Below are 10284 nucleotides of genomic sequence, written 5' to 3'. Positions count from 1 at the left end.
ACAGAGACAACCAATATAAAATTTTGATATGTTTCCTCCTAGCCTTTTATCTGCATATGCATACCTCTATTGCAGAGATGGAAAACTATTTTGCACTTTTCTTTTATCACTGAACATTTTATCAGGAGCACATGCCTATGTCACAAACATTATTTTTAGAAACATTATTTTAAATGAAAGCATCCTTTTCCATTGTATTACATAAACCATGGTTTACTTATCTAATTCTTTGTTGTTGGTTATTCAGGATGTTCCTAATTTCCATCCCTAAAAATACTGAAATTGTGTACCTTTATGTATTCTTTCTCTGGGACTTTCTGTTCATGTAGTTTTTTTGTTTTTCTTTGACCACTTGTGTGGACTCAACATATTAAAGCTGACTCTGTGTCTGTAATTCTTATTGTTAATGTTTTTCCAGTTGTTTGTTTGTGCATACATTATTTTAGTATTCTGGCACAAATAGAAAAATCATATTCCCTATGTAAGTTTCAATTCATTAAATAGACATGTAAAGCAATAAAGATACAAATAGTTAAAGACATTCCCATTACACTCCTTTGAAATGACAACTCATCCCCCCATCCTATGGCAACACTTTTCTTTCTTGCTTAGGGTCCACTTGCTAAGTGGACTTACATTGACTGGATTTACAATACTTACCACATGTATTGCTATGAAGATGAGTGGCTCCCAGACCTTTCAGTTATCAATCTGTCACAAGTGCACTGTGGTATCTCGTGACATGATGATCCCCGAGATGTCTGAGGTCTGTGCATCCTTGACCCCAAATTTCTGTATCACCTATGACCCCTAAAGACGTTTTAGAGAATTATGTTTGACAACATAACCAAAAAAGTGGCGTCACCAAAACTAAAAAAAAAAAAAACCATGAAAAATAGAGAAAGAAACTTCAGCTCTTATCCCACCATCCATTAAGTAACAACTATGTTTGTTTTGCAGGTTCCTTCCAAGTTCTGCTCCTACTTTTCAATCGTGGTGTCTATGTGGTTTTGTAGACTTGATTTTGTAAAAACTTAATCACATAAGCACTTCCCAGCTTTCTAGGGAGTCTCTATCATTATTATTTGTAATGGCTGAAAAAGTGAGAGACTAAATGAAGTTAACCCCTATGGTTGAATATTTCATTTGTTTCCTTGAGATTAATTTGGTTGAATCTATAGGAAATAACAAATAGGGGCCAGAGATTGTAAATGAATTTAAATCATGCTTGTTTGGTTTGTGGACATTGACTTATACACAACTGGGTAATACACAGTCATTATTTAGTAATCTTGAGTTTCACACAGGAAATGTCCAGTGTGTAGGCAAAAGCTCATCATAAGGCTAGTCAGCTTCACCTGGAACTTTTCTAACCAAACATACTAATTAAATTCCATCTCCTGCTCTAGTCACTACTGTGTAGTCACTTCTGATGACCTGCCATAAGGAGCACAGCTCAAGGTCTGAAGGAAGAAGCCCCAGAGACTAGCCTGAGACAAATCCTTAACCTTCCAGAAGCCCCAGTTTTCTTGCCTGTAATTGTGTGTTTACTGCCTTACTCTATAAATTTTCAAGCAAATAAAAAATATGAAAGCATCTGGGGAAGCATGTAAAAGCACAATATAAAGGCAAGATGTTGGGATTATTATGATTCTGATGACTCTGTGGCTATGCCTTTAAAAAGTCTGTTCTTGGGATCACAGTCTGGATAGCTGGTGGGGGCAGGCATAGGGAACAGGTGAGCAGCAGCCTTGGGAGACTCAGACTCGAAAGCAACCAAGACTCTCAGTCTCAGCGTGCTGTACTGTTCTCAGCTCCCTGACTCTAAAGGTGAAGCCAGGGCTTTATTCGCAGACTCCCACCAGTTGCTCAGATTATAGAGCTCAATAGTGCAAGGGGAGTGCTCCTAAGCCAGCAACCACAGGAAGTGGAAGTCTTTCAGGGCTCCTCCCTCATGGCTCAATTTACTATCCCCACGGGGGTTTAAGCCTTTTTGAACTTGGCAAAGAGAGCAATTGTGAAGCTGGGGCAGGAGGCAAAAGCAGCAGATAGGTGAAATATTATGAAAGAACTAGCAGATACTTGTTCATTCACTGAGTAGCAACTAATGAGTTGGCCTGAGCAGGATGTAGGGGGCAGGGAGATACACAGTTCCTACGACTGGAGTATATATACTTTTTTTTTCTTTTAAGAGTAATGCAATAACTCTAAATGCAGATGCACATATAAAGTTCTAGGGTTATCAGAATAAGTAATACTGCAGGTTTATGGGAAAATAGATCTCTAAAAACACATGTCGACTTGGATATAGTTGTCTTTTCATTTTTATCAATAAACTTTCATTGATCTTCCCAAAACACGTTTTGAACCAAGTTTTCTTTTCATCCTGCAGTCTTTCAGGAAAGCTGCCTATAAGTTAACTGCCATCTTGTAGGCTCATGTTTTCTCCAAGTATTGCCCTGAGCGCCAGAGTCTAGGATTTGGGGAACAAATCCAGCCTCCTGCTGCCCCATCTGCTTTGATGAGTTGATAGGTATGGTGCTTTAAAACAATCAGCAAAATAATTTGCACTGCAGAGTCCTTATGAGGTTTTTTTTAATTAGACACTTGCCCGTGTTAAAGGAAATCAAAAGCAGCAAACAATCAGCCAATGTCCCAGCACTGGAGTATATCCAACTGTTTTCCTGTGTGGGGTTCCACTTTAGTCCTTGTCTGTGTGCATGCATCAACATTACAGAGTTGCAACCACTGCCTTTTTTTTTTTTTTTTCTGGCCCTGGTTATTGGCATCTAGTTTTCCAAGTAACATTGACACACATCTGCTCAAATCAATTGACGTTCCCATCATGACTAACTCATTTGGCGGGAACACCAACTTTACATGCCAATTGGAACAGAGACGCCTGGGTATGGGGGGGAACAGCAGGGAGAGATGGTGGGGGAGGATTCTTTTGACTTACAGGTCATAAAACATTTTCCAATAACATTTTTAAAGGATGTATAACATTACACTGAGTGATTGATTATATTTTACCCCCCTATTGTGGGACACTTGGGTGGTTTTCAATACCTAGTGAGTTAAAATGCATATAAATTACAGCCTTTGAGAGATGATTGTATTTTCTTGAAACAGGAGTCTTCTGTGTCCAGTTCCCCGCCAAGTGTGTTGACGCAGTGTTCCTTTGTTGGGGGAAAAAAAAAATCAGCACTGCTAACTGCATGAAATTTAAAAAAAAAAATCATGTTCAATACTAGTTTATCAAGGTAACCTGTACATTTTGTCTCACAACTTACAGAAATGTCAAGTCTTAGATTTAGAGCTAGACTAAGCATTTCCTAGTTTAAGAGCCACGTCTGTCTAACAAACTTTATACAGTGCCTCGTGCACGCAACTTCCTCACTAACAAATAACATGTGTTGAGGGAAAAAACGAGAACACAATGGAAAGGTGCCTCGATCGAAGTGGTAACACTGGATCTGTTCATCAGCGACCTATACATTGATTCGCTTTACACAAGTCTCTCACACATTTTGATGCACATTTAGCTATGTTGAAAACAATGTAAAATACCTTAGGGAGTTGTTAAAGAGAATTTATAGTCTGGAACAAATTGCCATCTCCTTAATTGACACAGAAATGTTTGGCTAAAATATTGCTTTATTCACATTTTTGTCCTTGGAGGTAAGTCTAGGCACACTGCAACTGTGATCGTGTAAATAGAGGTGCAAGGAATGTTTTAAGCCAGAAAAAAGCACCACGCTGGCAGGGAGCTGTGTGGACGAGCTCAATTTCGATGCCTCTTGGGAACCCTGGGCAAAGGGCCACTGCGATTCTGGAAGGCAACGCCCACGCGTCAGGATCACTGGCTGCCCACCCTCCACCCCTCGAGTCCCCAACCGGCCCGATGTCTCACCTGGGTCTTTCAGGTGCCCACTGGAGGAAGCCGGATAGCGCAGGACTTGGTCCCCTGGGAGGGCTGGCTAGCGCTGGGCCTCTTTCTGGTTCGCGGGATAACCGTACAGAAAAGGGGAAGGGAAGCTAGTGAGAGGCAGAAGAGGAGTCTGGACGTGATCCCCCCATCCCCAAGTACAATGGTAGGCGGATGCGGGGACCTGTTCCCCGTTCGGGCCTGCGGATCGCGGGTCTGAGGGACTCTGGGCCTGCCAGGCAGGAGCAGAACTAGGGCTTCCAGGCCGGGGTTATCACCGCCCCGTCGGACAGGTTGGGTGGTGACCCGCCCGCGGAGTCCCTGGGAGCCTAAGGGTCCATATAGGCAAGTTGGGAGGGACCCCAGCCGCGCTGCCCCGGCGCAATGGTGACTGGGAGAGTGGGCGTTTCGCCGCTAGAGCCAGACTTCCAGCTCAGGGTGCCTCCTATGAGGGGCCTCCTGGGGTGTCTTTGCTCTGGGGCTTCCAAGACGGAATTCTGGGAAATTTGGGGGCAGGAAGACTAAAAGAAGTTAGCGCCTCATTCTAGCGCCACCAACCCCTCATGTCCCCGCGTTCTCTGCAATCCTCAGACAGATCCGGCAGGTCGGCGCCTTCCACGCCGCTGCCTTGGATTCGCTGGCCTGCAAGGCCTCGCGTCTCACCAGGTCCGACTTGGGTGCCTGAACTCGATGGAAGCTCCCCCCAACACAGCTGTGGTGAAGGAAGGGGAGAGTGTAAGGAAGGGGACGTTAGTTTCATCTTTCCTGAACTCCAAAGCCCTCTCCACACACAGGACAGGAGGCCATTTACCAGGAACCACAGATTGGTGTGGAGACTGCTTGCAGCGGGTCACTCTTCCTGTCTCCCCTTCTCATTTTGCATTCCCCACCGCAGCCATTTCATTGTTGGGGACTGAAGATGGGGTTTCTTCGTTGTTGTCCTGTGGGTGACATTCTAAGTGATGGGGAAGGGATTTTTCTCATCTTTAAATTCTACCTGGGCAGGAAAAGGAGATGCTAAAATGAAGCAAGTTTCTCGCCCAGTCACATATTCAAAGACAAGCAAATGCTTGATGGAGTCCCGGGTCTCGCTGCTCCCGGGGCAGACTCTGTAGGTAGTGGACTAAGACTTACCTGATGGGTGGGCCCGTGCGAGAGTCCCAGACTTACCCTGGCAGCAGAAACAATACTCCAGGGCACCGATCGCTCACTGCAGTACTGATCCCGCTGCTAGGGCACGGCTGAGTGCGGGGCACCAAGTCCCTCCTCGGCTCTCACCGCCTGGGCGCGCTCCCGGCCAGCCGCCCCCAGACCCATCAAGCCACGCCGCCCTCCCTTGACTACCGCTGCACCGCCTGGGCTGGGAAGGGCGAGGACTGGCCAGGAAGAGAGACCAAAGCCCCCGCCCACCTACCTACTCCAGAGCCCGCCTCGCGGGGAGCAGGCGCCTAGCGGCAGGAACACGCGTCCAGCACACCCCCACCTTCCACCCTGCCCGCGAGGGGGTATAGCAGCGCCTCACGTTTTGAACCATTTAGAGCACTTCAAAACATGAATTGCTGCTGCATCCCCTCGGAGTCAATGAAGGGGGATCGCTCCGGGGTACCTGCGGGTGAAGAGACAGGTGACTGAAAGAAGTGGCGAGAAATAAAGGAAAACTCGTAAGTAGGCAACTCACTCCAAATTGACATACTCTCTATAACTTCACCTTTGGGTTCCAGGATATGAAGGTGAAGTACAGGGTGTGGCTCTCATCCCCCAGGATGAATCTTGGAAGAGTATAGTTGTGAAAAGCTGAGCCATGGGAGGTAGAAATGAGAGTGGGGGAGAATCTTACCTTTGAAAATAGAAGAATAATAAGATTAGTAAGTGGAGGTCATTTGACAATATCTGGATCACTCTTGCCAGCTTCAAAGTCTTGATGAAACTTCTTCCTGCTGTATATTACAAGTCTCACTCACTTTCCCCATTTTATTTTTAACAAAACCTTTTTGTTTATTGGAAGTAGATGCAGAGGACTGAAAGGAAATAACCAAAACCTCGTAGACGACTGCCCTGACTATACTATAGCTGTAAAATGCAGACCCATGTATACAAATATCAGATGTGCTCTTGAACTCACTGTCAGTATTTTTCGTTCTTATAGTAAATACCTTGCTTTGAGTTATTTTAAAGAGCATTGAAGAATGAGAGAGGACTTTCTGTAGATGAAATACCTGGATGTTTACCTATTAAACTGGTTACTCAAACTTATTCATAAGCAATTTTTACCTGTCAATGTCACCTATCAAAAACATAAATCAAAACGTTTAAATGTTTCATGTCAAATCGCTCCTTCCTGTCTAAGCAGCTCCACAGAACTCTTTCATGTCCTGAAATGGCCGGCACTGTGCATACTCCTTAATGATTAACTCATTAGATACCACTTTTTCCTTTCTAAAATGGACACGTATTAGCGACCAGTACATGTATTTTCCCCCTTTGTTTGAATGAAATATTCAATTAAGCATTTAAAAACCTGCCCTGAAACCCTTAATCACAAACCTAAAAGTTAAAACAACAAAACCAGCACAAAAAATGTAATGGTATTGAAAGTTAAAAATACATTTTGGTACAAGGAATAGACATTTAAAGTATCCAAGTCTGCTAAGGGTTTAAAAACTATGCTGGTTTTCCAAAAGCTGTACTATGAATATTAAGTGTCCTATTTGTTAGTTAATAAGATAGGCAGATTATTTAATGAGATTAAGCACACAATTCATAACACCACAGACTTAGATCCAATGTTAACAAATACAATATTTGTGTCATGGAAAACAAAGGCATCAATAATAATAACCACACTCCTTAAATTGGGACAACCAAGTGTCTCCAAATTCCATCTTGTTTTGACTATATTTACAAACGATTTTTACATTGACCTTTGGGATTAATGGTGAAAAATGTCGTTGGCTACCCTTAAAAAGAAAAAGAAAACATGTTTAGCAAATATACAATTATACTTTTAAACTCCACAACTTTCTCTCAGTTAAATATTTTATGTTCTAGACAAATGTGTGAGCCATCACATCAGATGTTAAAGTCACCCCTAATTTAACATTTCCTTAGTGGACTACTTAGAAAAACAAAACTTCATTTGAAATAGCATCAGTGTCAAAGGCGAAGGACTCCTCCAGATTGCTTTATAAACTCACTGGAATCGAATTTATTTATACTTTTCACCTCTTTCTTCTCTCTCAGTGACAGTACAACGATTTACTTCCCTAAAAAGCCGCCTCGATCCCCTAGTTCACATATTTCCCCTTAGACTGAAATTTACTTACGAAAAGAGAATACAAAGAAGCGTCTTGTCACTTCAGGGGAGGGTCATTCGCTGATACAATAGACAAAGAATCGATACTTTCGAGTTGCCATAGCCCCACCCCCTTCTGAACTGCAACGTGTTTGGCCAAATGATTTAAGAGCCAAAGAATACGCCTCTTCCTCTGCTCATATTTTACAACGTTTTGTCTTTTAATTTTAAAGATGCCTTCGTCCCCCACACCCTAAACATACGACGTTATCTTCCCTCCGCGCATTCGAGCCAAACTTTCCCAATGTCAAGTTTCTTACAGGGAAAACTAAGCAACCTTGAAAGTTTTAATTCGAGAGAGACAATGTAAAATTAATCACACATTCTTTCCGAGACATAATTTACTGCTTGCAAATAAGAGTCAGGAAAAGTCCATTTACTTTCTGTCAAAACCAGTCGCTCCCGACCCCGGCGAGGCTGACAGTCGGTCACTGCCCCCTCCTCAGTTGTCGCTCCCTGCCCCCTCCATGTTAGCTTTTTTCTGCCCGTTTCCTGAGAATTTTCCCAGCCGCACTCACTTGCTAAACACTTTAAAGGTCTGCTTCGCCCCCACCCCAGCCCCCAAACGTGCTTTACAACCCCAAAGCGACACAGAACTTTATCAGAATTATCACCAGATCTTTTTTCAGTCTGCGGTAACCACCGTTACAATCGGGAAAAACGCCAGCCAACAAGTCCCTTAAAAAAAAAAAAATCGCATGTCACCTCTCGCTCCACTCGAAAATGGCGCCGAAATCGAAGAACTTCTTAAATTTCATTGTAAGCTTTTTGCAAAGGGTTCTGGGATTTTCCTGCGAAGCTGTTTCGCCGCGTCGGAGAGCTAGCGAACGAGCGGACGAGCCAGAGAGACGGAGGGAGGAAGGAAGGGGTGGGGAGGCGGGGAGACAGACAGACAGACCGACAGGCGGACAGACAGCGAGAAAGTGTGAGGCTGGGGCCGGGGCGGGGAGCGGGACCAGGACTTGGGGGAGACTGCGAGGTTGCAGGGCGCGAGATGCCCGGCACAGAGCGACAAGGATGGAGAGCCAGGAGCCGGGGTCGCAGAGCAGAGGGCGCCGTCTGGCGCTGGCTGCAGACGAAGCTCGGAGAGCGGCGTGGCGGAGGCGGAGCGGAGCCAAGTGAGGGGCCAGAGCGGTGCGCACCCTAGGAGGCGACGAGGCAGCAGGCGGAGAGCCTCGAGGAGCCGCCCTAGAAAAAGCCGGCTCTGGAGGCGTGGCCACGCGGTGCTCGCGCTCCCCGCCCCCCTGTTGCCCCGCGCCTCTCCGGGGCCCGGGGGCGGAAGGGGGGAGGAGGAGGGAGCGGCAGGGGAGGGGGTGGTGCAAGCGCTCGACGCCACTGCCTTGGCCCGCAGCCCGGAAGGGCCGAGAAGGGCACAGGGCGCCCAGAATAGCCAATACCGAGCCGAATAGCGGGGGTTCTCGGAGAAAAAAGGGAGAATGGAAAATGGCAAAGCCAAGAGCACAAGGTAGCGCAGCACACACTCGGAGACTCATCTGACAGACGCCACCCCGCGATCACCAGTCCCCTCATGGTCCCCTTTGGGTCGCCGGGAGGGTGCAAGGTGGCTGAGCAAAGCCTCTAGAGCTGTGCTTCTAGGGGGGTACCTGAGAGAGTTTGGGAGAGGAGACGGGGGGCCTCAGACCGCGTGAATGTAGCGCTCTCCCCACGCGTTTGAGCGCAGATGTGTTCCGTGCTCTCGCCACCCAGCCAAGCTCTCCAGTAGAGAGGCCCCAGGATAAGCCAAGCCCCATACATCCTTTGGGGGGACAGAGCACGGAGGAGGGGGGCAATTGTTTACACATGTGCCTAGTCCAAGAAAGGAAACTGATTTCAAGACTGAAGTGGGGGAAACGGGAGCGAAACGAGCTCTTATTCTGGATGCTACATGCTCTTAGGGATGACGCTATTTTTCAAGTGTGAAAATGGCATTGAAGGTAAGTAGGAGAAGGTTTGTAACCTTAGAAGATGCATGTTGAAGTGTAGAGAGGTGAAACATCATGATATCTGCAATTTTCAGGTGATGCAGCTAACACACACACACACACACACACACACACACACACACATACACACACACACACACACAGAGACAGAGACAGAGAGAGAGCGGTCGCGCGCAAGTATTGCAATATGTTAACAGTTGTTGCATCCTGGTGGGGGGTAAGCAGACGTTCGTCCTACCATTCTTTCAACTTTTCTGAATATTTGCAAAATGCCATAATAAAAATTGGGGGAGAAATCCCTTATACAATACGATAGTGCTTGAATGCTGTCTAAGAATATGAACGCGGCTGCTTTTTCTCGCCCTGTCCCGGGTGGGACAAATCTGCTAACAGGCAGGTCTCCGACCCATCGGGGTCTGGACGGGAAGAGCAATGGGTAGAGCCGGCCTGCAGTGGCCACAGCCCCAGACAGGCCAGGAAAGGTCACGGGAACCGCGAGGCAGGTGGGCAGCCAGGCGCACAGCGCTGCGGTGGAGCTACTGAACGCGCTCGCCCGGGGGAGGTGGGAGGTTTCCCCGAGGCTCTCGGTGACCCCCGGCTCGACTGCGACTCGGCTAGGCTGCGCCAAGGACGAGCAAAAGAAACTGGAGGGCCGCGGGAAGCTGAGGCCTGCGGCTTGCAGCCGCCACCGAGGTCTGCGTCCCCCGCACTCTCCGAGAGCGACCGCAGTTGTCGCAGCATGCAGACGACGGCGCGCGGGGTGGTCAAGAACCGCGTGCGGGCGCTGGAAAAAAATCAGGTGCAGAAAGAAAATCGCAACCCACGCACGCGCGCGCGCGCGCACACACGAAATCAGCATACAAAAATAAAAGCACAGATTCTGCCGCGCTTGAGTTACTTGAACTACTTAACTCTCGCATGCATTTTGCTGTGGTATTTCTGCAGAATTGATGTAAAGCCTTACATTTCTTTGCAAGGACGATCTCGCGCACCCAAGGCGTTACAAGCGTTGCGCGGCCTTTCACTGGAGTCCTAGGCTTTTTGGGGGCGGAAGGGGCGGG

General features: G+C 46.9%; 1 long non-coding RNA gene across 1 annotated transcript; it reads right to left on the bottom strand.

Annotated features, from left to right (window-relative positions):
• Nucleotides 1-2578: 2578 nt before the first annotated feature.
• LOC110596399 lies at nt 2579-5419 on the bottom strand. Its single transcript, XR_002482431.1, has 3 exons — nt 5343-5419; nt 3914-3998; nt 2579-3179 (listed from the first exon to the last, which is right to left on the bottom strand). It is a non-coding gene; the product is annotated as an uncharacterized LOC110596399 (long non-coding RNA).
• Between the last annotated feature and the right edge of the window lie 4865 nt (nt 5420-10284).

The sequence above is a fragment of the Carlito syrichta genome, unplaced genomic scaffold (assembly GCF_000164805.1).
Source record: "Carlito syrichta isolate Samal-C Ts95f unplaced genomic scaffold, Tarsius_syrichta-2.0.1 Scaffold308874, whole genome shotgun sequence".
Lineage (NCBI taxonomy): Eukaryota > Metazoa > Chordata > Mammalia > Primates > Tarsiidae > Carlito > Carlito syrichta.
The sequence above is the reverse complement of the archived record's forward strand: the minus strand, read 5'-3'. Positions and strand labels throughout refer to the sequence as shown.